Raw genomic sequence first — 25617 nt, 5'->3', positions numbered from 1 at the left:
AGAGAGGCATAGCAGGCTGCAACCTAAGGCAGAGAGATAAAACTCAACCCATCTTGCTCCAGATTGGCTCTTTTGCAGACTGAGTGCTGAAGACCTAGATCACATGCTTCCCTACAGGGCCCCCTAGCCTCCAAGAAGGATCAGGAAACCCCTTAAAACTTAAAGTGATAGCTTGTAATTTTAAGTTTTCAATACACCACAATAACCAATCAAGCTGACAAGCCAGTACCTGTTAAAATCACTACATGGTAAACTAGCAGATAGGCAGAGATCACTACAGAAATGCACAAGGACCCTACGAGACAACTGTCTTGTCTCTTTGTTTCGTGCTCATAACTCATTAAAAATTCTTGAAACAAGAAAGTACATTGCAATATTTTGACACATGGTCTGGGGACCTTACCTATAGCTCATGTTTCTTGGGGAAAAAAATTGCTTAGGAAGTTTTAACAAGAAGTTTGACTGTAATTAGAACCAACCAGACGAGGTGGTCTTGGGGGAAGTGATATCTAAACTAGGTTAAGCCTTTGAAAGATGGCTATTAAAATAATCTTTAAAGGAACTTTGAATCCCCAACAATTCATGTCCTAGAGAAAATAATGAGTCCAAATCTTAATGTATGTGTAAGCTAACTGGACAAAACTAATTTGGAAAGTGGTGAAAGTGGCCTGGATCAGGGGGCTCAATAGAGAGTTCTCTGACCACAAAGGATTGCTGCTATCTGATCAACAAGAGAATCTGACAGGCTGAGCACATTGTTCAGAGAGACGATTTCTTTCCAAAAATCTGCGCTATATTTTTTCTTTTTTTCTCTGCAGCTAAACTGAAAATGCCTTATGTAGTTTAGTTTATTAAAAGTATTGACCTAGATATGTTACACGAGCCATTTCTTTTTTAATTTAATTTTCTCTGTTTTTAATAAATCTTGTTTTTGTTAAGATTATTGTTGCATGGATAATTTTATGGAGATGTCCCCAAAGAACAAAGAATCCCATAGCCACTAAGGAGAGGTGCAGAAAGGTAAAGAGTTTCTGGAATCTACTCTCTCCTCACAGTCTCAATCAAGAGTTGTAGGACAGAATTCTCCCATCAACATATCCTGTGTATACCCTATCAGGCTGGTATAGCTACGTTGCTCAGGGGTGTGTATCCACACCTTTGAGCATGTAGCTATACTGATATAGATAGACTTGGCCTTAGAGGAGAAGCTGAAAAATCATACAAGAGACCTGAGTAGGTTGGGCTTTTGTCAGGAACATTAATACCACTCAGAGGAAATTTACATTTCTTTCATGTTCCTTTCTTCACTCCCTATCATGTATCTTCCATGCCTGTAAAGTGGGAGCAGAGATTAAAAACAAAGAAAAAATTATTAAGGGAATATATAAGAACTCCAACAAGTAAGTGAATTATTTATCTAGAAGAGCATCTATCATATACATTTGCATTCGGAAACTCTTTTTTTTAAAAAGCAGATTCCTGCCCCCCTCGAGACCAAAATGGCTCTTATGTAGCTTCTTTGTTCTAACTCATCAGAGAGCAATATGAGGATTATTCCCCTGATATACAGTGACTGATTCGAAGTCTGTTGGCTAAAAACAAGTATCAGAATCTTTTTTGAAAAATTATCATTGCACATTCAACATAATTAGAATCAAAATAGTGTTTGACACTGTTAACTTCCTTTTTATTTTGAAGCTAAAAAGTACAGAAACTAGCTTTTCATCGTAAAAATGTGATAAAAGAATTCTTCCACAGAATGAAAGGTAACAGCCACTAAAATTAGAAGTGCAATAATGGATGTGCTGAGTAGCATTAGCTATAATGATGTAAAATAAACATATAATATATATAATATGTGTGTGTGTGTGTGTGTGTGTATGTATAAAATAATAAAATCTTATTTTTTAAATGGAAAATTGGTTTTCCGCTTATTCACCGAAAGTCGGCAAGTACATTTTACCAAGCATAAAGAACTAATGCAGGCACACACCTTTTTTTTTTTTCCTTCATTTCCTTAGTCAAATCTCATTTAATCTCAATCTGAGCTACCCAACGCCTCTCTCTTTTAGGGTTTGCTTCTTGTAAATGCAGAGCACCCACATTTTGTGCCCACTCATGTCACATTCTTTTAACATTTCCCTCACTAGTAAATCAGTTTCCTTTGTTTTATATGTGGATCTTTTACAGAGCAAAAATCTGTTTTTAAACAACAAAGATGTGATTGTAAAACCAGAGAAATTGACAAGGGGATTTAGGGAGAGATATGATATCTGAAACCATTTTTTTAAGTCGATGATGCCCCTTATGTGTATGATTTGCACAGCAACTAAGTGTGTTAGACACTTTAGAATGTAAAATGGACACAGTCCTTGCACTGAAGAACTTGAAACCTAAAGCTCTGATTTTATACAGGCTATATATGGCTGTGACTTCACTGAGAGTCCCTGTGGACACAAGAGTTCACTTGCATCAATCCAACTGAAAGGGTGGTCAGACTCAGTCATAGATCATGCTATGGTCAGGAGGAAGGGAGGTGGAAAAAGGACATCTTAACATGGAATAGGAGCAGTGGAGTAAGGTCAGGTTACTGGGGCAGGTAGGAAAAAACAAGAAAGAAGGATAGAAATAAACAAAGATATTTTTTAATTTCACACAAAAAAATAGTGACCCAAACAAAATACATGCTAATCACTACCTCTACCATGTTAGGAGGAATCCTGGCTCCACTGAAGTCAATAGGAGTTTTGCCACTGACTTTGGGTAGGGGTGTGTCAGGATTTCACCTGTAATTCATAGACTACATCTCCATTCTTCAGCTCTTTTTGTGTACTTAGATTGAAAGCCCTTTTTGACACAGGCCTTGTCTTTCTATAGGTCTGCCAGATGCCTAGCACACTTTTAGCATTATATATAAAAACAAAAAATGACACCATTAAATGTGAAAGGCTCTCTGCAATGCAAGGGCTAGCAAATTTTGAAATGAGAATTTGTTAGGTGAACTGGAGATTGTAATGTTTGCAAGACATCTCCCTGTGCTCTCTGGGCTGTGCCCTGCTCTGGCACCAGCGACCCAGGTTTGGCACCTCCCAGTGCTGTTCTTCCCTGGCTGGAGACCCACAAACCTGCCTGTGGCTAGGGCTTTCTACAAAGTGCTCTGGGTGTCAAAAAGCAGCATGACAGTTGTTAATATCTAAATCCCATTAACATTAAAGACAATGGGGCAGGATCAGTTCTCTGGAAAATGCTGCTAATAATAGAAAGTTGTCTTTAACAGGATTGAAATGGCATCCACCGTATTTGCTAAATTATAGATGATCAATTTATTCTATTTTTAAATTTTATTAGTCTTAGAAGTAAGAAACCACTTTACAAATGAAGCTGACAAAGATTTAACTGAACAAGGAATTCTTTTTTTTTTTTTTTTTTTTTTTTTTTTTAATATTATGGAGCAGTTGGAGAGAGCCTGTATCTGAACACCACTATTACTGTTAAACTACATTTATGTAAGGTCTTTCAATCAGAGGTATCAGACCACATGGGACTTCATTGACATCACTTCCCTCTCCACTGAACTGCAACTACCTTTGTGGGAGAATCCAGGATGGGCTTTCCAGCACCAGAAACGCAAAAAAATTTTAGGAAAAGAAGTGCAGAATAATTTATCTAATTCAAACTATCATACATCAGAAATTAAAGTAGGATAGAATATAATTACAGAAACAGAAATTCAGCCATGGAGGTAGATGGCACCAGGGTCATAGTCTTTCCTGAGATGCCAGATTTTAGTGGTTGGAACCAGCTCATGACTGAGCTTCAGTGGGAACCATTCTGGGCCATGAAGTGTAAGACAACATTCGGTGCCTGGGGGAGGTTTTCCTCTTAGTGAAAACCCTCGTGGGCAACCTGTCTGACTGGATTCTGGCTGAGAATGAAACCATCATCATGGTTGTGATTCGAGCTGGAATTCTTGAAGGTAAAGAGTCCATGTTTACACTCTGGCTCAGAAGGTGCCTATACAGAGGGGGTGTAGAGAGCCTGGTTCAAAAGCAGGTCTCACTGACTTGGTCAATAGGAATACCTGAAGGGGGGGCCTCTCTGTTCTTCCTAGCTCAGACACTGAAGGACTTGCAAATCGCACATTTACTGGGAATATGCAATTCTTCCAAACAACAGAGGCACGTTGAGTGTCCATTCCAAAACTGGGAGAGCTCCCTTGCTTGAGGGGCAGTGTTTAAACCTAGGTGAACCAAATAATGCTATAGCAAATAAGATCTAAAGGTTGCAACAGGCAACTGAACTACTAACTACTAAAGCTACTACAAATTATTGCTATACACTAAGTGTAGAACTATTTAAGGAAGGCGATCAAGAAGGTTGGCAGTCTCTTGGACTGTTGGGCTCTGTCTCTAAGTCATGAGGCAGTGAAAGGAACCGAATAGTGGCAGGTGTACCTCACCCTCACAGAGAAGCAAGAGGACATCTGGCTCTATGGATACTGAGAGCCAAAAAGACTCCCATCTTTATCATATGAGGTGCATATACACCATCAATGGAATGGGCACATGCACAACTAGTTAGTGTAACTTTAATATTCTTAGGTTTTTAAGGAATTTTCAAGGAAAAATTAATTCCATAATTCAAAACTACACCAACACCAATATGCACCATAGTAACACAGAGAAGGGAAAATGTTAAGAAAAATTGTCAAGGTTACAAGGCTAGCTCCATCTCTGGCATCTTTGAGAACAATCACTTAGGTCTCAGGTCTCATGCCGTTCCTCCCTAAGATGGAATCACATGATTCTCCCACTCTTATAGAGAGTCCTGGTCTACAGCACCATACTACCCCAGCAGGACCAACTGGGTTAGGGTACCTGCAATTTTTCCCTTTGAGAACTTATGACCAATGGATTACAGTGACCCAAAACAGCTTTCTTTAAACAATGCATTGTTTAATCTTAACAGTAGGAACAAAAGAATAAATAACATAGATGGGCAAAATGAGAGTGTTATGTGTAGTATTATTTATAAATATAATCTTCTCTTTTAGATTTCCTGTAAGATATTCTCCTGCCTGAATAATTAAACGGGTTAAAGAAACCAAGTAGGGAAGGCAAAACAATGACACAGAATAAGAGTCCCGAAGAAACAATAGGGAAGCTGTTTATTGGGGAATAACCCCTACCTGTCTCCATTCATGTTAAGGATGGTTTTACTCTTCCCAGATCTACACTGAAAAGTTAAGTCAACTCAGCTACATTGCTCAGTGATGGGAAAAATCCACATCTCTGAGTGATGTAATTAGGCCAGCCTACCCCCCATTGTAGACAGCACTAGGTTGACAGAAGAATTCTTCCTTTGAGCTAGCTACTGTCTCTCGGGGAGGTTGATTAACTCTGGCAATGGGAGAACCCTCCTGTTGCTGTAGCGACTATTTGCACTGAAGTGCTACAGCACAACAGCTGCAACGCTGCAGCTGTGCCACTGTAGCATTTCAAGTGTAGACTAGCTCTCAACCTATGTTCAAAGGGAATCCTAAACCTTAATATGCAGGGCTCAGGAAGGAGGTGGGCCGCTCACCGATACAAAGGAAGACAGAGACAACATGTGTCCTGCAAGCAGGATAGACTGCTTCTCCCAGCCAGAGATGGGAGTTACCTGGGCTAAAGGGGTACTTACAAATACTTGCAAGGAAAGATTAAGGTATAGATAAGGGGAAATAAGCATACAGAACTCTTTGAGTAACGCTGTTTCTGTGTTACTGCAAATGTAGACTGTCACAGGCTCCTGAAAGGAACTTCTTACAGGTGCTAAACCCAGTTGGGAAATAGGGGGATCACAGCCCAGAGAGCCAGTCTAAAATGGCTGGAGCACATGGTTCCATCCAAAGTAACATGCAGGAAGCCAGTTCTGTAATCTGAGGGATGCACCCAAGGGGGACAAAAAAGGGGCCCAAGGCATGGTATGTCCTGTAACCATGACAATAAGAGAAAAGAATTTGTAAAAGAACAAAGAATTTGTAAAAGAACACCAGAGAGAGAGAGAAAGAGAGAAAGATCCTTTTTTAATCCAGCCAGATCTTTATTTGTTCGTCCTGGGCTATTTTTAGCCCCGCTAGTTCAAAACCAGTTTGATGGGCTCCGCAAGAGGACAAGTCAACCTCCTCCAGGCAAATGCCCTTCCACTGTCTTCCAACAATCCCCAAGTGTTTGCTGAGGGAGGTCATATCTTGCATTGTCATTTTTGCATTCATCCCTGTTTTTCTATAGCTTGTTATTAAACTAAACCAATATATTCACAATAAACCCCCTAAAACAGACAAACATATAAAACATACAGTACTCAAAAATTATTACAAAGCAACTCTAAATCACTCACATGAAGTATCAAAATATTTTTTCATAACCTTTAGTTTTTTTATGCCTTGGAAAATTTAAATTATAATATTTTCTCATAAAATATTTTCCTCCCTCCATCATGTGCACATAGTGATGTATTGCTGTAGGGTTCCACATGACTAGCAGGAATCTGGCATTTTAAAAAAGCTTTAAAGCATGTCTTGACAGAATAGCTACATATTTAAAGAATTACTTAAACTTTGCAAACTAAGAGAAAAAAATAAAAGGAGGCCAAATTTTGAGCCAATCAACCTAGAAATGACAGTTTGGTTTGGACTGTTAAATGATAACTAAGAATCACATCCTAAGTACTGTAAGTTATTGAAGAAACCCCAATTTTAAAAATATTTTTATATATAATGGAAATTTTTGTGTATATACACACGCACACACACACACACATACACACTTATATATATTATAAAAACCCACACAAATTTCCATCCCAAATAAAGGAGTATTTCAATATCTTGTTAGTTAGGTTTTTAGAAACACACACTTGCTATTCATTATCACATACCCAAGGTATATCCCCAACTTCGTGTGTACACTCTTACTTCATTATGGAAACTCCTTAAGTTCAGTGAAGTTCATTTCCTCTGGTAAAGTTGTAGTAAATTACTACGTCAGGTATTTAATAGCTAATTTCCAATATACAACATGGATACTATTAGCCAGTTTTCCACCTAGGATAAGAGCTTAACTGGGGCTCAAATATGCCATCTCAAGCTACCCAGGCCTGAAAGTAAGCGGGGGACACAAAAATAATAGCATAGAAAGATATGTTATCAATGGGTCATATCATCAGCTGATGTAAATCAGTGCAACTCCACTAACATCAATGGAATTATACCAATTTACACAAGATAATGATACGGCCCAGTGTCTTCAACAAAGAACAACGCTTCTCAAGTTTATGCTTAATATTTCTGATGTAAGTTATCTGGGCAAAATGAGAAGTAGTAGAATAATACAGGTCCAAGTTTTAAAAACTCCTTTCCAACCCATCCCCTTCCCAATTTTTTTTTTAAAGTAAGTATTTTTCTGCATATTCACTTGATTACATAAATTGAAATGTCACAAAATTTTTTGCTATTTAATGTTATCCTGCCTAAATTCTGGATCCCTGGAAAATATTCCTAATCCTTTCACTAGTGTGAAACTGGTCAGAAGTGAATAGGCAGAAGTTCATAGGTTTGGAGGCAGTCTTAAAAGTTTGAGGTTTTGACGTGGAAGAGGAGCATACAAGTTAAAAATCATTAAGCACCAACTAAAGACATTTCATTTAAACAAGTGTTTTAAGTAATTTGTTTAAACCAAATATCAGAGGCTTAACCTAATTAAATTCTATGAGAAACATTTATACAATATTTTAAATCACAAGAAACGGCATCCCTTCCCTTAACCCCAAACAGGGTATCTACATTACAGCTGGGAGCATGCCTTCCAGTGTAGGCAAACAGATGTGCTAGCTCTGCTTGAACGAAACCACTAAAAATAGTAGATTGGCCATAGTGGCACAAGTGTTAGCTCAAGAGACCCACCTCAGTACATACTCAGAGGGCTGGTTAGGATTATACTTTGGCAGCTAGCTTTAACTGTCAACTGTGCCACTGCGGTCACACAGTTATTTTTAGCACACTGAAAAATAGCAGTGCTAGTGTGCGTCTGTCTACCTGTGCTGAGAAGAACCCTCCCAGCTGCAGTGTAGACATAACCACAGTGTTTAGTGGTTTCTACTTAAAAACAATGTAACAAAAACCCAGTAATATAAAATATATAGCTATCCTTGGATAGATCTTTCTCTTTCTGCTGTTAATATCTTGTAAAGTGAGCAGCCCAAAGACAACAGTTTCTGCCTCTATTCATAAATTCTAGGCTTACCAAAACATAGCAGTAACTGTAAGGATGATAGAACATTACTAGAACTGGAAGCAACTGGATTTATTCAAAATTTAGAACTAGGTTTAAAATAATAATTAAATACTTGTGGGAATTATTATTACTACTACTCCTTACTTCCACATTTAAGTTGGCTCTTTTTTCTTTTTTTTTTTTTAAAGTAACTGCACAGGTCAAGTTTGCTCTCAAAAGATACATTATTTTTTGGTAAAAAATACTACCCATATGAAAATGTCATTGAGCGCTTTCTTTCTCACAAACACACACAAAATCTGCTTTCATTTCTTTAATTCATTCATACTTTCCTGATTCCACAAGTAGATATCCTTAACTTTATGTTTTTTTAACACCAGTATATACAACCTACCACAAATAAATCACACACATTTCTCTAGAGACTAGTTATTGTTTTAACTAACTAAAACAATATATTGAAAACAGACTCTTAGCTTGGCCTGAATTCAAAACTGATATATTTTTAAATCAACTAGACAAGCCACTTCAAAAGCAAACACCGTCACTGCTGCTAGCATACTCACTTCTGTTGTGCCTATAAAGAAAGCAGCTCAGTTGTAATCCATGTTGGGAAGCTGTATTGTATATTCACAAGGATTGCTTTCTGCCAGACTAGCTGTGTCAAGGTTTCCTACTCTTTGGCCAGTGGTGGGTGTGTTATGAAAGCTCGCTCTACTGAAACACACCCACTTCCGTGACTCACCCAGGAGTTTCTTGCCTTTTTTTTTTTTTTTTGTCGTCAACTCTTGGTTGAAAACTGTTAACTAGGGAAATTCAGCTATGTCATTCCTCTTGCATGGCAATGGAAAATGTACTGTCTGTGACCTAATGATCACTATTATCTTTGAATGAATAATAATGAAGTAGTAATTATAAATTTGTTTTAAAATATCTCCAGTTAACTTCCAATTAATTTAAAACTAAATCATAATGTTACAAAATTCTCTCTCCTTGATAAGTCATGGACTCAGTTATAGAGAAAACATCGCAGGGCAAAAGGTTCTGTCTGTCCTCCACTAGCCTTCTTCCTCAATTTCTACCAAGTATAACAAGCACCAGTAGGACCCATCACATATCTTCCATCTCTCTTGGGATAAAAACACAGTCAATCCTGACAAGCTGACTTATTAGCCAAACAGTGTGCCAAGAACTGGGCATCTCCAGAATGTTGTGTATGAAGGAATTCTTCCATTTCCTCCACTTCCCTAGCCCACAAAACCTTTTCAGAAAGACTACTTCACCCTAATGATTCTTGACAGATCTCTGTGGCACAAATTCCCACTACTGCCAGGAGAAGATCAAAAGATCTTTGTGGCAGCAGATCCCGTAGTTTATCCTGTGCCATATCTGCACACTGCCACACAAGGAGCCCCTGTGAAGCAAGACTCAGGTTGTGCAGAGAGAAAATATCCTCCACATCCTATCCAACCTACCCATTTGTGCAGCAGAACTGTACCTACTCCACTGCCATGGGAATCTCCACAGGTTTAGGAACAAATCCAACCCCAAATCTATGTGCACAGAGCTTGCAAATTTGGGGGAAATGTATCATGTCTCTGAAGTAGCCGGCTAGTCACTCACATTTGGTTCAGCGTATGTTCTCTTCTAACTGTACAACAAAACTTATAAAATGCTGAAAATCAGTCACAAATGTTGGGAAAACAAAGTATTTACACAATCACTTTCCTCTCCACACACACTTTCACAGCATTGCTCAGTATTAATTCAAAGATTTGAGAGAAGAGACTATAGTATAGGCAAAGCAATACTCAGAGTCCCCTCAGCAAAAATGCTGACATCTGATTACAAATATTAGCAGTCCAAACACATTGATTTCTGTGAGGAAAGAATAGTATATTCCAAAACTAATGGAAATAGAAATTTCCATTTAGTTATCACTCATTTTTTCATCCAGATCATAGTCAACAACTACACTCTGGCACAATGGAACTCTCAATATTAAGAATAAAGCTTGTCTGTGTGGGAAACAGAACATTTGCCGGGTATAGTCCAAGACTGCCAAATGAACTCCCCCAATTAAGGGCTGTTACAAACCTGACCACTTTCTGCTCCAAGTGCAAGGTCCATTTCTTTAACTTTGCCTTCTCTAACACACAGCACCAGGTATATCTATTTACAAAAAACACTACCAAAACAAGAAACCCAGTGCACACATTCTCCCCCGGGGGAGAGGATGAAAGAACAAAACACATGACAAATGTGTAGTCACACTGCTTACTGCACTACTGGAAGGTGCTCAGATTCTGTGGTGATGAGCAAAGTATAAGACCTAAACAGGAGAGCCAAGCAGAAACATGCATGTACTTTCTTTAGAGATTCTCTACAATCAATCGTTCTCTTTTTCTTTCCCTCTTCCCACTCTATACAGTTTGAAGGGTGCACTAAAGGGCCTTTATTATATGTATTCCGGTACTTCCCACAATGTGCTGTCTGAAAAAACAGGAAGACACAGTCCCTATCCCAAAGACCTTACAATCTAAGGGCCTAATTCTCAAAACACTGAAGCACATGAATAACTTACCTACCTACTAAATCCAGAGTTTAATAACTTGAAATATAGACGTGAAATGTTTTCTCCTACAGTACTTATTTTTGATGGGAAAGACCCATTGATTTTCACTGGGACTTGTGCGCCTAAATCACTTAGGCACTTTTAGAAACCATACCCTTTATTCCTAATTCTCGTAGGCTGTAGTCAGTAAATTAATAAAAGAAAACTTGATGAGTGGGTTCAGGGAACTAAAAGAGAGATATGAAGCCTTTTGCTTTTAGATAAAATGCAAGCCATTGCTTAGTTTGTAATGCCTGTTCAGTTGCCTGCAAGAGGTGAATTTATGGTACTTGACCAGTTCCTAGTGGCTACATGCCCACATCACAAAAGATATCATCACAATTGGCTTCCTTGTTGGCAATCTCATCAGATACCCCAAGGAATGAAAGGGCCAAGGAAACTGACGTACCCTTTAACCACAAGAACATATGTCTATTCTCGACACATGGTCTGGGCTGGGACACATTGACAGGATGGTCAGAGGGAAGCTTGCACTGTTACTGCCCATTCTCCATCTCTTCAGCACTTTTTGCAAACACTAAATTCATTTTAAAGGAAGAACAAAATCTAATAAAATAATTAAAATTAAAGGGGAAAAATCCTTTATGTTTTATTTGAGGCAAGTGTTATATAGTGTATATATTTATTTGTCTGTGGCCATCTCCCATCAATCTGAAATTCTGAAATTGTTTTGGAAAGGCTATTTTTAAAAATATAAATTCTGTCTTGATAGGTTATCCTCAATACTCTATTTCTATTTTCTTACAATACTAGTTTAAATGACAGAATTTCCCTTCTGTTAACCAGAGTGAAAACACTGGTGAATGGAAAAAATAAAATCTTGTTGGTTTTGTCATGTGTTTCCTGCTTCCCCATGTGACCTGTAAAATGGGATCTTACGATTAACAGTAAGAAACTTCCACAAGTCTTGAACATTTTACCAAGATCCTGTTTTATTTCTGCTGAAAAAAAATCTTAATTGTTCTACATCAGAGGTGTACTTTCAATATTTTCAACTTGAGGGACAAACATCATTTCAGAAAGATCAAGAGGCCAAAATAAATAGCTTTAGGGCAGAATCTCTGCTCTTTTCAGCTTCCTCTGTGACAGACAGGTGTTGCGCAGGGAGCAAAAGCCATCTGCAAATCATTTGCTGAGATTCCCACATCAGGCAGGGCCAGCATAACTGGCTTCTTTGCCTTCCTCCCAGAAGCCTCAGGTGGAAAGGAAAATGCTGTGGGCAGGAAGGAAGAACTGAGTGTGTTCTCCTCTGCCTATCCCCAACCAGCACATAATCCCTATAAGACTGTTTCCAGCTATCACAAGTTAGAGCAGGACCCACGCTGTTATAACCTCACCTGGAGCAAAAAATAAGAGAGCAGAAACAAAAGCTCTTTGAGATGTGTTGTACATATATATTTTATTCCACTCTCGGTGCATATGTGTTCCATGTCCTTGCAATCAGATCTTTTGGCCAGTAATGTCTGTTGGGGCCATGCATGAGCTCTGAGTGTCCTCATGCTCTCATATCAAGGGCATAAAATGTGGAGTGGCTCAACCACCACTCAGATTCTTTGTCAACACACTCCAGATGTTATAGCACTCTGTAGTAGCAAGAAACGAAGATGGGTTGTGCAACATATGGATGGACAACGTATTCTGAAGAATTCCAGTTACTGCAAGGTAAGTAACTCTTCCTTTCTTCTTCAAGTGCTTTAATGAACATATATACACATTCCACTCCTGGAGACTCGCAAGCAATGGAAGTGGGTTCTTGTAGGCTAGTTAAAGGGGATTGCAGTATAACTCTGTTACAATAAGGACCCAACCTTGATGCTTCTACAATGGAATAATATTTTGTAAAAGAATGGATTGAACCTCATGTGGCTGTTTGCTGATGTCTGAAATGGGTATGCTTCCCATTTGTGGGATGTTTGTGCCCTAGCAGAATGAACCTTAATCTGAGCTGGAAGATCTAAACTAGCTATTTCGTTACAGGCTTTGATACAATCTGAAACCCATTTAGACAGCCTTTAAACTGATATCGGCTGACCTGATTATTTCAGCAAAATGCTACTAATAACTTTGGGGAAGCCCTGAAAGGTACAGCTAATTCTCCAGTCTGAGGCAGTTCCTCAGAAATTTCCTCTGACTGTTCAGTTTCACATGCTGCCAGTTGAGAAACTGCAGGTTCCTGATGAGTAGGAGAGAAGAATTTCAACCTAGGAGGTGGTACAGATGCATGATGCCTCAGGTGACAAGGACCAAGAGATTCTTGATTCCCTTTCCAATGCATAAAATTCCCAGGAAGGGGCCATAAGGGAATAAGCAGGCGATCCCTTTCCATCATGTTGCAATTCAGAAGACAAAGAGAACAAGCATTTCCCAAGTCTGAGGGAGGAGCTGCCAAGGCCAGAATGTTCAGTTGTAAGAGAGGGAGGTGGTCCTGGGGAGACACCCAATGCTGACATGACAGTGGGCATTACTACCATCAAAGGAACGTTAAGTTCTGTAGATAGTAAAGCTAATGAATCCTAAACTCACAAGAGTGATCCTGGACTGAAGTGGAATTTGTCCAGGGGAGTCAACTGTACCCGGATCTGAAGCTGGTCATAAACAGCAGTCTAGCAAAAACATCTGTAAATGAGCCTTCCCACCTTTTGAAGGCCTTTTAGAAAAGGATTTACAGATTGAACATTTGCTGGGGATATGAGACTTCCCAATAATACTGCCTTGCAAGAGAGACAATATTTAAAACCAGCCCCTGTGCTGGGAAAAAGATCCCTGCGAGGGAAGGAAAATTAAAACTTCCCAAACAATTAAAGCTTATAAAAGATCTGCCATCAGGCAACTCACCCTAACGAACATACAAAAACTAGTGTAAACACCATTGATATGCAAACACTAGGAAGCTCAAGGTTGTCTTCATGTACAGCATTACAGAAGTGCAGCTGCAGTGGTGCAGCTGTGCCACTGTAGCGTTTTAGTGAAGATGTTACTACCCTGATGAGAGAGCTACTCCCATCGGCATAGTTAATCCACCTCTCCAAGAGATGGTAGCTATGTTGACCAAAGAAGCCCTCCCATTGACACAGCACGGTCCAAACAGTGTTAGATCTGTATAACTACATCACTCAGGAGTGTGAATTTTTCACACCCTGGAGCAACACAGTTCCCCTTCGAGTGATTGCTCAAGTCCATTCCAATATAGGTGTGTGCATGCCTCCGTGCACAGTTCCGGGAACTTTTTTCCCCTTAGCAGACCCCGAAGGGTCAGCTCTGGTGCCCCCTGGAGCTCTGCGCACATGCCACGATATATGAGGCACTGCCGACCCTACGGCCCCTCAGTTCCTTCTTTCCACCCGTGATGGTTGATGGAACTAGCACTTGCTCTCTGCAAGTGCCATTCCCCTTGTTTGAATTCTTTGTTATTCAAAGTAATTTAGTTAGTTTTAAGTAGTTGTTAAGTAGTGTAGTTAGATAAGAAATCCCTGAGGGACTTACAATGGCTGGGCCATGCCCCGGTTGACTGGATTTAAGCCGCCCCCACGATGGGTACCATAAGTGCCTGGGGGAAGCACAGGAAAAGCAAGTGTAAGACATGCAGGGCTTTTAAACTGCGGACTCGGAAGGACAGAGAGATCAGGTTAAAAGCCTTGCTTATGAAGGCAGCGCTCCGCCCAACATCTGAGCCATCCCGCTCTACCTCAGCACTGAGTGTCACCTCGGTGCAGAGTGCACCGCTGGCACCGAGCTTGACTCTGCACCGAGCCACATCCCGGGTGCCGAAGAAGAGGAGACAGTGCGTGGAGCGCAGACACTCCCCTGCGCCGTCTATACGGGCAGGGTAAAGGCAGAGATGCACCGGCCATGGCCCGTCGAGTCTTCTCCGGTGCCTGCATCTCCGAGCAGGAGCCTCCCCAGACTCTTGGGAGTGGGAGAGTGCTCCTGCTGACGCTGTCAACACTGGAGGTTTTTCAGGCGGCAAGAGCCTTGTTGTCCTGCCTACGCCACCTCCACCCACCCCTCCGCCGAGGGAGAAGGGGACGGTGTCCTGGGGTAACCCCGTGTTGGGTCCCCCCAAAGGGCGGTGGAAATGCCCGATACGGGGAGGAAGGTCTCCCGCCAGATGGCCACCGGGGGTAGAGTGAGGACGCTCCCCCAGCAGTCGCTTCAGGTCAGCGGTGTTGAGCCGACCTGCACTGGCACGGAACGTGGAGTCTCCCTCTCAGTGCCGACGTCGATCCCCGGCACCGGAGGCAGCGCATGCCAGGAGGCAGCACCGGTTGAGGTCCATCAGGCAGCGCATGGACAGCTCTAGTTCCCAATCCCCGGCACCAAGGAGTTCACCCAAACTGAGGCAGCACAGAACCCAGTCACCGTCGGAGGCACAGCACTGAGGGGTTTGCCCACACTGAGGCGGTGCGGAACCCAGTCACCATTCAAGGAACCCGCACTGCGCAGTCCCCAACACGGAACCCGGTCGCCAGAGTAAGGCTCGGCACCACAGAGTTCAGAGTGGCGCCGGTCTCGATTACCAAGGGGTAAGTGGTGCCGCAGGTCTTCGGTACCGAGGCTCCGGTACCGAGCGCTCTTTGGAGTGCGCCTCTGTCCATCGGCCACTCGCGACAACAGAGGCAGTCCTCATCATCCTCCACATCGGTGGTGGCGAGAAAACAGTCCTCGGCATGGCACGAAACCCAGGACCAAGGACGGCCACGGCACCGCTGGTATAGTGGCTCGGAGGCCCACGGGGGGACAGTCGTTGGGACAGCCGACGCCCCCGCATGGAGTCACAGCAGGTTGCACCATCAGCCCTAGTTTGGCCCAAGATGGGGGCACCCAGATGGGACCAGGGCCCCAATCCACCCTGTCAGCGGGGGTTCAGTCCGTGCCCTCGGCACAGGAGAAGGCCCATAGACACCGCTCCTCGGACGAGGAGTCAGACTCCATGGAGGGACCCTCTACGGGTGCATCCTTTCGTCAGGCAGGGGAGCACTCGCAGGACGTGCCTCGGCAGTCCTCTTCCTCCTCCTCGGACAAGACAGTCTCCCGGGACCACATGGCACCACTGGAGGATTTCAGGGTGCACCAGGAGCTGCTCAAGAGGGTGGCCTCTAACTTAGGGCTGGAGGTCAAGAAGCTAGTGGAGGCCGATGATACCCTCTTCAATGTGCTGGCGGCGGCTGCTCCAGCGAGAGTGGCCCTACCAGTCCACAATAGGGTCCTCAAAATTGTTAAGGCCCTGTGGCAAACCCCTTCCTGGGTCGCCCCTACGTCGAAGGTGGCTGAGAAGAAGTATTATGTCCTGGCCGAAGGGTTTGAGTATCTGTTCACTCATCCGGCCCGGGAACCTTGGTGGTGGACGCAGCCAACCAGTGGGACAGGCAAGGTCAGCCTGGTTCCACTCCCAAGAACAAAGACAACAAAAAGCTGGATTTGTTTGGGAGAAAAATTTATTCCACGGCAGCCCTGCAGTTCAGGATTGCCAACCATCAGGCCCTCCTGGGGAGATGTAATTTTAATTTGTGGGAATCCCTCAGGCGGTTTGCTGAGGCCCTGCCACAGGATCAGGACGCAGACTTCACCACGATACTGGATGAAGGAATCACGGTGGCTAGGGCAGCGCTCCAAACGTCCAGTGATGCTGCTGACTTGGTGGGTAGGGCTATAGCCTCCGCCATTTCCATGAGGAGGTGCTCATGGCTGCAATCCTCAGACCTGTCCCAGGAGGTGCAGCAATCGATCCAGGACCTCCCCTTTTATGGGTCTACCCTGTTCTCCAATCAGACCGATGCGAAGTTGCATGGTCTGAAGGACTCCAGGGCCACGCTTCACTCCCTGGGCCTGTACACGCCCCAGGCTTTCGGACAGCAGTCACGGCACCAGGCGCAGCAGCGACCAGGCCTCCGCCTTGTCCCTTTCAACCCTACAGAAATAGGGACAGAAATAGGGGGTTTAGAAGACGGAATCAGCCCCCCAGCTCGTCCTCCGCACCCCTGCAGGGGCCCCCCAGAGGGTCGGACAATCGGAGGAGACAGTTTTGATGGTGTGCCGAGGGTGACACCCCTACTGCTCTCCTGGACCCGCTCCGCCCTGTCCCAAACAGGTTAAGGGCATTCTATCCTGAATGGGAGAAGGTGGAAGGGGTTCTATTCGAGGTACTTCCTCATCCCCGAGGCAAAAAGGGGTCTGAGACCCATACTAGACCTGCGTCGTCTGAACAAATATGTCAAACTCGGGTTCCGCAGGGTTTCCTTAGCCTCCAAAATCCCTTCCTGGGATCCAGGAGACTTGCATGCAGCCCTCGACCTCAAAGACGCATACTTTCATGGGTCCATCCTCCCCAGCCACAGGTGCTTCCTCTGCTTCACAGTGGCTGGCTCCCACTATCAATTTACAGCCCTGCCCTTTGGCCTATCTTCGGCTCCAAGGCTGTTCACCACATGCAGTCCAGGTCCCATGTGCAGGACAGCGTGACCCTCACTTGCTCCACATGCAGCAGGCTGGGACTGCTCATAAACAAGCAGAAGTCTACACTAACCCCAGTGCAATGCATAGAACCCAGTGGGGCCAGCTTGGACGCTTCCCAGGCCACAGCCTTCCTGCCTCAGCCATGTTTCGAGGCAATGGTCTCTATCATCTCCCGGCTACATCAATGCCTCACAACAACAGCCAGGCACCGCCTAGAGCTGTTAGGCTGTATGGTGGCCTGCACCCAGTGGTTGGCCTTGATGTACGTGCCGAGCAGACACCCACTGAATTGGGTGGTCACAGTTCCCCCGGCCTGTCCTACCTCTCGAGACTGGTGGAGATCTCTCAGGGTAGTGTTGAAGGGTGTTCCGTTCAGGGAACTGGATGAGAAGCCCACATCAGCGCCAATCTGGGCACTCAGGGGCTCTGAATGGGGGAGGAAAGGTGCCTGCACATCAGCATGAAGGAGCTGAGGGCTATTCGCCTAGCGTGCAGGGTGTTCCTCCGATTCCTGACAGGCAGAGTGGTGCGGGTGCTGACGGACAACACCGCAGCTATGTTTTATATAAACAGGCAGGGAGGGGCACGCTCCTTGGCTCTCTGCAAGGAAGCTACCCATCTGTGAGACTCTGCCATGAGGCACAACTTCCACTTGACTGCCTCTCACCTCCTGGGAGTGAGGAATGACAAGGTGGATTGCCTCAGCAGGTCTTTCTACCCCGCCACAACTGGTCGCGGCACCCGGAGGTAGTGACTACGATCCTCCAAAAGTGGGGTCTTCCCCAATTGGCCCTATTTGCATCAGCCTGGAATGCAAAGTGCCTGAGGTTCTGCTCGCTCCGGGCTCATGAGACCAGGTCGATTTCCGATGCATTCCTCACCGACTGGGCGGGGACTCTCATGTACGCGTTCCCACCCATTCCACTCCTGTCCTACTGGAAATAAAGAGGGACAGGGCGGACGTCATGCTCATTGCTCCGGCCTGGCCAACACAACACTGGTTCAGCATGCTGCTGGACCTCTCGTTTGTCCCGCCATGGAGCTCCCTAGGCAGCACGACCTTCTCTCCCAGGACCACGGTTACCTGTTGCACCTGGACCTGGACTCCCTGCACCTCACGGCCTTGAGGCCCTGTGGCTGATGGAGGGAGAGAGAGCCTGCTCAGTGCAGATCCAACAAGTCCTGCTGGGCAGCAGGAAACCTTCTACACAGGTCATGTATCGAGCTAAGTAGAGACGGTTTACCTCTTCAGCGGAATCCCGGTGCATTCCGCCCAGCCTCTCGCCTCTGCAGGCGATCCTGGAGTACCTGCTCCAGCCAAGGCGCCAGGGTCTGGCGCTGACCTCGTTGAAGGTTCACTTGACGGCCATTTTGGCCTTCCATCAACCACTAGAGGGGAGATCCCTGTTCTCCCATCCCATGTCGGTCAGGTTCCTCAATGGGGTGGAGAGGCTGTATCCGCAGGTCCAAAACCCGGTGCCTTCCTGGGATCTCAACCTGGTCCTCTCGAGACTCATGGGGCCCCCCTTTGAACCCATGGCTTCATGCTGTCTGCTCATGCTTTCATGGAAGGTAGCCTTCCTGGTGGCCATTACCTCAGTTAGGAGGATCTCCGAGATTAGGGCGTTGACCTCAGAGCCCCCTTATACAGTATTCTATAAGGATAAGGTAGAGTTGAGGCCTCACCCAGCCTTCCTGCCCAAGGGGGTTTCCCAGTTTCATAGTAACCAAGATTATTTTCTCCCCATGTTTCTCCCAAACCGCACAGTTCAGAGGGGGAGAGGAGATGGCATTCGCTGGACTTGAGATGAGCCCTGGCTTTCTACATCGAGCATACAAAGCCGCTCCGGAAATCTATGCAGCTCTTCGTCGCAGTGGTGGACCGGCTGAAAGGATCACCTGTCTCCACCCAGCGCATCTCCGCATTGATTATATCCTGCATCAAGGGCTGCTATGAGCAGGCAAATGTGCCACTTCCGGGTGTCATCACAGCGCACTCAACCAGAGCTCAGGCCTCCTCTGTGGCCTTCCTGGAGAGAGTGTCCCTACAGGACATCTGCAAGGCCGCCATCTGGTCATCGGTGCATACCTTCATGTCCCACTATGCCATCATTCAGCAGGCAAGAGAGGATGGAGGATTCGGCAGAGCCGTGCTGAGGGCAGCTCACCAGTAACTCCTGCCCACCTTTGAGGTATTGCTTTTTAATCACCTATATTGGAATGGATATGAGCAATCACTCGAAGGAGAAAACAAGGTTACTTACCAGTAACTGTTGTTCTTCGAGATGTGTTGCTCATGTCCATTCCACACCCACCCTCCGTCCCCATTGCTGGAGTTGGCAGAAAGAAGGGACTGAGGGGCCATAGGGTCAGCAGTGCCTCATATACCATGGCATGTGCGCGGGGGCTCCAGGGGCACCAGAACCAACCCTACGGGGTCTGCTAAGGGGAAAATAGTTCCAGGAACCGGGCACGGAGACATGCACATACCTATATTGGAATGGACATGAGCAACACATCTCGAAGAACAACAGTTACTGGTAAGTAACCTTGTTTTATATCAATATAGGTCTGTAGTGTAGACCTGACCTCAGTCTTTCAGCTAGGCGGTGGTGGGAAGGAAGAAAGGTGGGTGGCAGTTTCAACTTTATGTTCTCAGTACAGGAGCACAAGGACCCTCTGGGTACACATGCAGCCCCAAGAGACATTCCTGGCCAAAAGACTCTGATCTCGTGCACACCAGGAGTAGAATAGAAGAACATTAAACTGATATACTTAGTGAACTTCAACTGATGATCAGAAGTCCCTGAATAGCTTGCCAAAATCTTAACTGACCTGCATTTCTCACACTGACCACTTACCAGTTAAGTCTACAGGACTCACTTGAGAGAGATCTCTTGTCAGAATTCCTATGAAGTTTCACTCCTCTGCCTCTGTAGAGATTATTAAATTTATTAGAGATTTCCGTGTCAATACCGCTGGAAAAAAAAACTATATCATTATAGTTTATTCAAAAGGCATTTAAAATTATTTCTGCTAGAATTTTATCAAAATTCAGTTGCAGTACAATATATTGGCCCAAATTAAAAAAAAGTCAAAGAGAAACTGTAATTAAAAACACTTAACCCAAACAAATCAGTTTGTTCAGGTGAAGACCACAGTCCCTATACCAATTATGACAGCATTTGCAATAAATGCCTGCAAGTATTACACACAAATATGAGATGTATCACACCTGCACATAAACTACAATTGTAAATGACAGTCATACTTTTTTTTTAAATTTAACATACATAGCATTTGTACAGTAGTAGCATATTATTCCAAGAATTTGGCACAGTTTCTCTCTTATGTACCATTTGTAAAAGTTGATTTTTATAGTTTTGAAGTTCCTCAAGATAGCATCTAAAAATGTTATCAAGTCAAATACATCTGGAATTTGGTCACTTCCTATTGTTTTGTTTTAATGTTTGTGTCATTTGAAAAAATAAATTAAGGGACAGAGCCACAGAGAAAGGGGAAACACAGAGGCCAGTGCTGTGGATAAAGCTGAGCAAATGGGAAAAACTATTAGAATATTTTATTCAAAAGCATCTGCAAAATCCATTAAATTATTTGACCAGCTCTAGTGGTGGCTTAATACTAAGAAAAATAACCACTTCCCAGGGATGTCACAATTCTATTTTTTTTGCTATTTGATCAAACAGCAAATAGTAACTATCTTTATTCATTAGATACTCTATATAAATAAATCAATGATCTAATGAGATTTCACTCAGCAGTGAAATATGCCAGACTGGCATCCTGGATCTCTCTCTCACACTCACACACACTGCACACATCACGGTCACCAGAGCCCAAAATGCTTCCAACAGAAAGAATATCCATGGAGGGAGTGGTGCCCCACTAGGATGTTGTGCAATTTCATATTCAAATTAATTTTCTGAGTTTATGGTTTTTGATGTGGGAAATATGCACTTGGTCTTGTTTCTGTCAAGCACAAATGGGAATGTAATTTGGATTAACATATTTTGAATAACTGACAGTACAAATTCACTCAAATCCTTCCAAACTGCCTTGATTTTAACTAATTAGGCAATAAATCCTGATACATGGTTGATCATCAGTCCAGTATGAAACAGAAGGTTACTTCAGTTATGGCAAAGCCAAGGAAGCCTGAATCAATGATTACTTTGTTGAATGTTTTCCCGAGCTATAAATTTCAAAACCAAAAATGAGTCATTTCCTCAGCATTCGCAAATGCCAAATAATGCAATATACCTTTAACTTGAATTGTTGAATCATCAGCTGCTAAAAGGGTCATATAGCAGCAGTGTCAAAAATGCTTTCTTCCAAATGTTTGGCTAATAGGTAGCAACTGCTTGCTGACCTTGCTATGGCTACCACAATCCATCCCTTTGTCAGCTAAAGACTAAACTACTGCAAAACTCTCATAAAAGTTTTAAATCAACCTAGAAACTTAAGCTAGTGAAGGTGGCAGCATCTTGTTTTTTGAAGGTATATCTGCATTTAGAGCTGGGTGTGTAATTTCCAGCTCAAGGAAACATACTTGGGCTAGCTCTGCCTATACATACCCATCCAAGACCATAGGCTTGTACTCTGTGCGGTTAGTCCATCCTGCGCCTTGAGCTGCTGCAGCTACCTTTTATTGTTAGTGAGCTAGCTTGAGCATGTCTCCTTGAGCTAGGAATAACACCTTCAGCTCCAGTTATAGACATACTCTAAGTGGTGTATCCTAGCAGAAGCACATGATACCAGTGCTCTGTGATCTGCATGGGTACCTACTGGTTTCTAGGAGGAATTTAAATTCTTGGTTTTGACCTATAAAGCCCGAAGTGGCTTGGGCCCTTCTATACGAGATACCATGTAATGCCCATGGGTCAGGCAGATCAAAGGACAGTCCAGATCAGCTGTCAGAGTTGACACAAGAGGTCCGATAGGCAAGCGATCCAATCCAAGGGAAATGTACAGCAAGATAGCTGACACGGTCAGGTGGGGTAGGGTCAAGCAGGATCCAAGTATCAAGACAGTGGGCAATGGCTTTTTGCTCAGACAAGACCAAAAAGGAAGCAGGAAGTTTACATATGGTCACCAACCAATCAGGGTCAATATCATATTGTAAATCAGGTAGTAGGTCACAGAACCCTGGAAGCTGGCCCACCCAAGTCAGTGAAGTCCCTGGTAATTTGATGAATCAGCATGGCACGATAGCCAAGATTGCTTCCCAAGAGCCCACTGGACCTGGTTTCAAGACCAGTGTTTGAGACCAGGTCCTGACACACCACTTCTCTCTGTGTACTATAAAGCCACAGTTGTGGTCATTTACTGTCACCTGAAATCAAGACTACATTAAGGCCTTGTTCAAATCGTGGATGGGGCAATATAATGCACTCCGTGAGGTTTTAATAGATTTAATAGATTTGGAATCTATACTCACACCCACCCCATCTGAAATAGTATGGGCAACTTCAGGCACTCTGCAAGGCATATCTGTTTACTCATGTTCTTGGAGAAAGGGTCTTGACAAAGGCTAATGTTTGTGGAGGAGGGAGATCTGTTTTGGGCTGCTGCTGGGTTAGCTACTGGTTTTATTTTTATTTATTATTAATTATTATTATTATTTTGTGTAAAAGACACCCAGAGCAATAGATAGATGCTGTAACTGAGGAATGTAAATAAGGGTTTGGACTTTATAGTTACAAAAAAAGCAGCTGTATCTCTTCATAAAAAGCTACATAAACAAATAATGAAGAATTTAGTCAGCCATACTGGTCTTTTTATTATTGCTGTCCAGCTAAACAAATTCAATGTTTCAAATTGGAAAACAGCCAGAAGTGATATAAGCCAAGTGTAAAATTAGATTTCTATTTACATATTCTGTGGAAAAGTGGGAAGCAGAAAAAAAAAAAAAAAAAAGGCAGAGAGACAAGTATGATTATGCTTGCTTAAGTGCTGGGAAATTTCTCTTTCTCAAGTTCTTGTTTTCTAACTTTATATATTGGTGTTCCTCAAGTGTTCTTTGAAAACATGAAACCAAATAACTTTATGTGGGGAGTAGAAATAAATGCATTTTTTCTTCAGATGTGTTTATGTATTTCTCTTAACATTCACTATCTGCCTAATTTTTGACACTGATACCAACTGTTGCTGTGTATAGCCAACAGGGGAAACATTAAACTGGCTATACATTAAGTGTTGTCAAATGCACAGTTTAGGGCTAATCTACACTTAACACTTAAGAGCACTTGTGTAGCCATGTTATATCGACAGAAGAGAGCTCTCCCGCCGATACAAGAAAACCACCTAAACAAGCAGCAATAGTTATGTTGGTGGGAGAGTGTCTCCCGCCGACATAGCACTGTCCACACAAGTGCTTATGCTGGCAAAACTTCTGTCGCTCTGGGGGGTGTTTTTTCACATCCCTGTGTGACAAAAGTTTTGCCAGCATAAGTGCTAGTGTAGACAAGGCCTAAGTAAATAAATTGAAAAAAGAAGAAAATATTTCCCCAGTAATATATTTTACTTATAGTCACTTTAGTCGTTTCTTGTAACAGAAATAGCTAAAAGTGTGATTTTCAAGCTGCAGGTGTCCATAATTAAAAGAAGTTTCCTCCTCACATGGGATTTAAGGCTTGAAACACCCCTTTGCCAGGAGCAAACAGTAATCTCTTTCTAGGGGAGGCAAGAAGAGGCTAATGGTAAAATTTTCGAAAGTACCTAAATAGCTCAGGAGCCAAAGTCCTGTTTTCAAACTGACCCTAGGTTTGTCTACAACACAGTGGTACCACTTAGCTATATCATATAGCTAAAGCACTACAATCCCCCTAGTGTGGGTATATTGGTATAAAAGTTCCTATACCAGTATAGCTGATTCCCAAACAAAAAGGAGAATTAGTATACCAGTATAAATCACCTGTATAACAAATGGTATGACTGCATTCACATTATGGTTTTTATTAGTATGACTGTTTCATTTTTTACTAAAATAACACGTTCAACCAAAGTAGTTATACCAGTAAAACTAAGTGTAAACCAGGCCTTAGAATCCCAAGTCACTTTTAAAAATGGAACTTAAGAACCTAAGTCCTGTTGGCACTTTCCGTACAATATAGGCTTTATTTTAAAAAAATGTATTTAAATCCTATTGTTTTGAAGATACGATTGAATCACATTTGAAAAGTTATGTTTTCTTCCTGAGGCTGTAAAGAGAGCCTCTGCTGTTCAGAGTTTCCCCGAACGTATAACCAATTCTCTTGCCTGTTTTTATAGCTGCTATTCAAAATCTTGTGGGCAAGCAGTGAAACTTATCAAAAAAAAATCACCACATTAATTTTATTCTGCTGTTGCTTCTTGGGAAAGCTAAGAACATACCAGAGGCATGCACTGGCTCTTTGTTCAGTATAAGTCACAAGCATGGATTCTAACTTCAAAAGACTCCATCACAAACGGACATGGATGTGGATTCTTGACATACACAAGGCAGAGTAAGTAGAGTGGCCTATAAAAATTAAAGCTCACCTCACTCTACCAAGGCATCATTTTCATTTGAGTACTAAGAGGACACTTCCATGGAAGAACAAATCTGCAGGAGTTCTCTGCCCATTACATTCAAGACCAAATTATCAGAGACAGCTAGTGAAAGCATAGGCACAGAAATATATAGCAGAAATCAGTCATCTTTTTCCAGAAACTACCCCCTACACGAGGAGTTAAAAATAGCTAATACTCTTTGAACAGACAGGTACAGTATTCTGTACAGTATTGCACATTTCTATTTTTATTTTATGTGGTATTTGTAAATTATACATGACTGCTTCCTCTTAGTGGCCTTCTTTAAAGACAAAACAGAACTATAAATCACAAGTTAATTAAACTTGGATTCAACAGCAATTCCTGAATAGCTCAAAATATAGTAGATTTCCACATTATGGAAACTTTCTCAAGGATTAAGTGAACCCAAAGCTCCACTCATTTTCAGTAACTCAGAATACTATTTCCTGCTTGTGAGGTTAATACTGATTTCTGGTACCTATGAAACTGGAAAGAGAGACAACGAAGAATGAACAAAATGTTTCAGATAATATAAAAATTCCTCTCTCTCTAAACATTTTTTGGAAATTTTAAAAAGTTTTAACTTTCTTCCTGACCCTTCAGTCTATCATAGGTCTCTGCATTTACTGGCTTCAACTAGCACTGTAAGTGTAAATGCCAAAATATCTGAGAAATGCTATT

This window comes from Emydura macquarii, unplaced genomic scaffold (genome assembly GCF_026122565.2).
Source record: "Emydura macquarii macquarii isolate MOO-44397 ecotype Brisbane River unplaced genomic scaffold, CSIRO-AGI_Emac_v2 contig_1253, whole genome shotgun sequence".
Taxonomy (NCBI): Eukaryota; Metazoa; Chordata; order Testudines; family Chelidae; genus Emydura; species Emydura macquarii.
This window is presented reverse-complemented; position numbering follows the sequence as displayed.